Source organism: Crocodylus porosus, unplaced genomic scaffold (assembly GCF_001723895.1).
Source record: "Crocodylus porosus isolate Cpor-Errol unplaced genomic scaffold, CroPor_comp1, whole genome shotgun sequence".
NCBI classification, from domain to species: domain Eukaryota; kingdom Metazoa; phylum Chordata; order Crocodylia; family Crocodylidae; genus Crocodylus; species Crocodylus porosus.
The window spans coordinates 16628808-16634969 of record NW_017728911.1 but is presented as its reverse complement, the minus strand read 5'-3'; the positions used below and the strand labels follow the sequence as shown (position 1 = coordinate 16634969).

At 42.5% G+C, this 6162-nt stretch overlaps 1 protein-coding gene and 1 long non-coding RNA gene across 12 annotated transcripts in view; one reads left to right on the top strand and one right to left on the bottom strand.

Moving 5' to 3' along the window:
- Positions 1–4956, bottom strand: part of LOC109308984 — a 20008-nt gene extending 15052 nt beyond the window's left edge. Inside the window, exon 1 of the long non-coding RNA XR_002100755.1 lies at positions 4737–4956. This is a non-coding gene — a long non-coding RNA (uncharacterized LOC109308984). The remainder of the gene's footprint in view (positions 1–4736) is intronic.
- Positions 1–6162, top strand: part of TCF12 (transcription factor 12) — a 310429-nt gene that overhangs the window by 38755 nt on the left and 265512 nt on the right. The window lies entirely within an intron of this gene.

Sequence of the window (6162 nt, the reverse complement as noted above, 5' to 3'; positions counted from 1 at the left end):
TTACTAAGGTTTTGGATTTCAGAAGGGCAGGCTTTGTTTAATTAAGGTAACAGGTTTAAGGTAGGCCGAGTAGGGACTTAAATATGGAGAAGGCCTAGAGTATGAAGTTGCTAAACTTCCAAGTGTCTGTTGTTGTAAATATTGTCATTAGTAACCTTGGTACAAATATTTGGGCTATTCTGACTAAATTACTTGATGGCACAAAGTTGAAAAAAAGGATGAGGATCTACAGGAAGAACCAAACAACTTTGAGGACTGATGTAATAGGAATGGAATAAAATTCAGTTTCAGTACTGTCAAAGTTTAAGGCCATGCAGTTGAGGGACTGTAACCTGGGAGCAGGAGAAGGACCAGTCAGTCTCAGGTGACAGAGCATTGCCACGCTAATATAGGTGAGGTGCGAGGAGGCAAACGTGATACTAGGAAGAGGTATTGCCATTAGACTGAGGGATACTTCATAGTATTGCACAGTACTCAGGTGAGATTTTCTCTGGAATTTTATCTGTACTTCTTTGTTACCCATGTTTAAGAAAGGTGAATTGAAACTAACAGAGGCACAGAAAAAGGGCTACCAGGATGATTAGGAAATGGGGTGCCTTTCTCCTGAGAGGAGACTGGAAGAACTTGACTTGCGTAGACTAGCAATGTAAAAGCTGAGAGAAGCTAAAATTGCTGTCTATAAATATATTGGGGTAAATATCAGGAAGGGAAAAGAAGAGGAAAGGAAAAAAAAGATATAGAGTAGCTTTAAATAACTGTGAGCTGAAAATTACAAGAAGGTCTGTAACTATTAAAGCTGTCAAATTTTGAGTAAAAAAACTTCCCCAAAATCTATTTTTGAGGATACAGCTTTATACATTTTTCAAGGGATTTTATGATGTGGTTGCCTGAAAAACAACTACACTTAATGACTGCAGGAGAGCTTTCTAATCCTGCATGATTTTTTTTCTTTCATTAAGGAACCAAAATTCTTATCCCTAACACCGTGTTCGTTGTGTTGACAGCCTATTACTTTCAGGACAAGACCTATTTTTTTTTTCTCTAAATTAACAATAAGTGCTAGAATGTAAGTCTTTATTATAAAAGTCATGATCTTCCTGCATTTTGATTAGATTTTGTTTGATGCTTTTTACCAGTGGTGGCCAAACTTTTAGTGTGTTTGGCAGGTGTGCCACAGATTAGCCCTGTACCCTCCCTGAGTGTCACTCTGATCCCCTTCCTCTGCCTGATCTGGTGCTCTGCTTTCTGTTCCCTGTCCAATGTCCTATTCTGGTTTCTGTTGCCTGCTTCATCTCCTGCCCTTTCTTCTGTTTTCTGCTCTGCTGAGCTACTTGTTCTTTCCCTTGTCTGTATGCCACCCCAACACATTGATTGCCATCCCATTTGTTGCAGTGATTTCTATTTCTTCACCAGCCCTAAATGCCTGAGAAAAGGGGCCTCAGACAGTTCATCCGGCATCTCTGTGTCACTCTCTCTCTCTCTCTCAGCTTGGCACGTGATTAGTAGGGCTGTGTAAAGTTTCAGTCCCTGATTCGATTTGGTGGAGATTTGGCTCAATTCGGTGGCTGAATCTCCAAATCTGAAGAGAGTCAGAGGACTCTTTAATCTCTCTGAATTGAATTGGAACCCTCCAAATCAATTTGAAGAGATTTGGTGATTTGGACTTAGACGCAGCTTTAAATTTTTTTTTCTACTTACCTCTGGGTAGCAGGGGCTTGTGAACACTGTGATGCTGTGGTACATGGAGTGCCTCACAGAAGTGTGGGGGTTCCCCAGCATGCTCAGCAGACCGGGATGTGGACCAGGAGCATTTTCGGCTCACTTCTGGGTCTGCTGGGGAGCGCACTGCCCTCCCCCCGTATCTTCCCAGCTTGGTGACTGGTGCTTTCTGAGTCTGGGGAGGCATCTGGGGTGTCCCCCCCACAGCTGATCACCGAGCTGGGGCAGTGTGGGGGGCCCCCCAACGTGTTCCCCAGCAGACACGGAAGTAGACTGGAAATAATTTTGGTCCACTTCTGGTTTGCCACTGAGCACGCGGGTGCCCCCCCACCATGCTCCTGTGAGACGCTCCATTTTCCTCAGCATCACAGCGTTCACAAGCCGCGCTGGTATCTTGAGGTATGTAGAAAAAAACATTTAAACCTGTGTCTATGTCCGAATTGCTGATTCTCCAAATCAGCATTGAATCTTCAGATTTGGATTCAGCCGAACTGAATTGGGGACAATGATCTGAATCAACGAATCAAATCACTGTCCTTGATTTGGGCCGAATCTGAATTGAATAGGGCCCACTTCACATAACCCTAATGATTCTAGTCATTAGTTGTGGCTAGTTAGCACGTGAATCCTTTGTGAATCATGTCTAGAGTAAACGCATATACTGAGCAGTGCTAAGCTGTGAGGTCACCATGGCTTAAAATGCTGTTGTCGCTGGTAGGGGCCAGCCCAGTGAACTATATGGTAAATCACAAATCTTTGTCTTTGGACTTAATATCACACATCTACACATGCATGAATGCGCCTTTTTTAGTATTTGCACTATTTTAGTTGCATTTAATGCACAGTAGACTATTTTACTGCACATTAGCATAATGTCATGGGTTTTTATTGCATGCTTTAATGCTCAGTAAAATAGTCTACTGCGCATTAAAGCACATGTGTAGATGAACCCAGTTTGTACTATATATAACCAGGTGCCAGATTGCTACTCAGCAGTGTGTTTATGGAGTATCTATGCTAAAACTTGAGGCAGTTTTGAAAATTGCTTCAATTTTAGATGAACTAAGTGTATGGGTACTATATGTAATTTGCTATGTTCACTTTTAATTTCACAGTTATTGTTATCAAATCTGGTCCTCATGTCTGCGTGCTCAGAAGGGCAAGAGGCTGCCAGAGGAAAAAGTTGGGGGGGGGGAGCAGAGAGCAAAGAGGTTACCAGACGCCCCCAAACTTATTTTCCCTGCAGTGGGAAGGGGAACACTGCAGTGCGAGTGGCAGGTGAATTAAATTCAAGGCAAATTTTTGATAATTAGATTCCATAGAATCTAATTTTTGGGGGGTCATCTTGTAAGCAGGGTTGTCTTCTATTTGGGTAAATATGGTAAATCAAAACAACTAAGCGTCTTACTTAATTCACTTGGGAACAATGTGAATCCTGTCTGCCCTTTTTCACTTTCCATGTTCCCTTCCCAATGGCAAAGAACTTCATCTCCCTTTGGGAGGAACAAGCAGCAGTGGGCTTTTTCTTTTTGTTGTTGTTGAGGGAAGACCAGTGCTGGTAGCAGGCGGTACCTGCCATCATAGCCAGGGCTCTGCAGTACAGTGAGCACTTCTCAGTGGAAGGTACAGTAGGGCTGTAAGCAGACAGTTCTCAGGCTAGTGCCCTCATTTGCAATGTTAGTTTGGGGGCCCTTTCTTGAAAAACCATGTAGAGCAAGGTTTAATGTGTGGCACCTACCTGAATCATTCCGGAAAAAGAAATGACCTTTTAATATTCTTAAACTGGTATGCATCTGCTTTTTTGTTATTTTTTCCATCTCTTTTTATTCATATTTTTTCCCTTGCTGTTTTCCTTAGTTAATAAAACTAAACTTCTATCTTGTAACGTGACAGTGAAGCAATTTTGTTTTTTTTCTTGATATTTATATTTTTATAAATACTTTGTGAAACCGCTGTGTCCTAGTAGATACAACCCAATAAAAAATAAAACTGGTAAAAAAAATAAAATCAAAGAACATTTTTACACGTGCTCCAGTAGTGTGTGGGGGGCACTGTTTAATTAGAATGGCTCCCAGGGCACCTATACATGTACATTGAGGCTGCTTTGACATGCTGTAATTACAGCACCTCCTGAAGCATGTGTATAAATGCCGTAAGAGCCACTCTAATTAAAGCTCATTGAATGAGATTTAGTTAAAGTGCTCACACCACCATTTTTTCAGTCCAGGGACACTGATACATGTGACACTGGAGTCTTCTGCATTGTGGTAATTACTGTGCTTCAGCAGACTTGATTAATTGAGTCTGTTCTGCCGCACTGTAATTATAGCGTGTCAGAGCAGCCTCACTGCACGTGTACAGACAGTCCTTAACTTACAGTGTTTCATGTTATAACGGTTTGCACTTACAGCTTTTATAAATTGACACCCTGTTTCAACTTTCTGACGTCAGTTTTAACTTTACAATGCTTGATCCGATGCGATGCCATGCCACTGAACAACTTTGCTGTGTCTCCCATCTCTCTGGAGAACATCTGTCCAAACTTCCTTGGACACTTTCTTTAAGAAAGCAGCCAAGGCTCAAGAAAAACCTGTAGCCAAGACTCCTGAGAACTCCAGCCAAGAACCCTTCAAAAAGTCCAGCAAAGTCACCTCAAAGAAGTCCTTCCAAATTAATATGATTGCTATTTACAGTATAAATACATTAATGTAGCTATATTGCTCATCTGTACTTGATTGAGTACAAAGTTCTGGGTTATTTTTGGTGAAAATAAGGTATTGGGCCTTGGTTCAGGAGCCAGTCCCCCATTTATAACTTTGTTCCCTATGGGAAAATTGGTTCCGTGTTACAGCATTTTGACTTGATGTGGTTTTCAGGAACCAGTTGTTTTGTAAGTCTGAGGACTGCCTGTATAGGTTCCATAAAAGGCCTCTTGGTCCATATTAGTTTGGCCCTTTTTAGGTTTAAAAAACTGTGAGGTCTCTCCCCCACCCCCATTTTCTGCTGCCTCATGGTACAGCTACTCTTTGCTTAACATCATAGTTATGTTCTTGAAAAAGGTGACTTTAAGTGAAACGATGTTAAGGGAATCCAGTTATGTCACAGTAGTTACCTACTAGCAGGTGGCGGCCAAACAACATCATAACCAAACATTGCACAGCTTTAAATGAGTATGTTCTCTAACAGATCAGCTACATAATAATGAAACAGCATTAACTGGGATGACGTTAAGTGAGGAGTGCCTGTAGAAGCATAGTAGAAATAGAATCCATTAAATATACCTTGTATGCAAAACTCCCTATGGTATGTCAACCAGTCAGTCAAAAAAAATTAGCTCTTAGATGTTCTTGAATGTCTTTGCTGTTTGAGAATGGGTTGAATCTGTTCAGAAACTTCATGAAGTGACATACTTGACTGACAGATGTCTTTTGTAAGTACAGTGCACTATATATGTGATCATAAAGGACAAAGGGAGTTTGCTTCTAAAATATTTTCCAATGTGTTAAACTTTGTAATGACAAAAATAACCAACATGAAGTGGGTTGTTTGTTTATTTATGTTGAACTTGCATAGAGTTTATTTTTTAATGGAGTTTACATTAAAACATTTTGCATTCCAAAAGCAAACTCGTGATTTTTCAGTGTGCATGTAAACTCCTTCTCCTGTATGATATCACTGGTGTGCCAGTAGGAGGTGTGGTGGGCCAGTAGGGGGTGTTCCTGCATTGAGCCACCCACCTCCCTGTGCCCGACCACCTTCCAGGCTCTGAGTGCCTCCCTAGGGGTACCTCATGTCCAGCTGTCCCCCTTCCTAGACCACACTCGCTAGCCTGGGGGTAACATGAGCTGTAACCACCCTGAGAAGGGACTCTCTTGGCCCTGTGTCCTCGGGGAAACACAGGCCTAATAGTCCTATGGGTACTCGACCCAGTACAGGCACTTGGGGCACTTCCCCAAGTCGGGGGCCAAAAAGGCAAGTCTCCCTTAGTCCGCAGACCTAAGGGGCCTCTTGGGCATAATTTAGTCCCACCTGTCAATAAGTCTCCTACACTGATCACAAAGGAGAACTTTATTGATTACAGGGGTAGGGTGAAAACAGGGTACAAGATGGAGCAATATCATAGAAATCCTAGAGAGCAAAGCAGTCTGGCTGAGGTAGCCTTTTGATCACACATCTGAGTTACTGCCAGCTATAAATCTAACCAGATCTCAAGTAGCTTACTCACAAGTATCATCCAGAGGCTGTTGGAGATCCCCTCTGGAGGCAGGCCGTTCCTTGCTTGTGAATTATGGGGGGGAAAGAGCCAGTTTCAGATGGTAAAGCTCCTTTCTAAGTCTGAGTCCCCCGCATGGCTGCTGCCCCTTCCTCCTGGGCAGTCTTAACTTATATAGCCCCTGTGACCTCATTCACCTGGTCCAATGGAGGCCAGCACCTGTTGGCTGT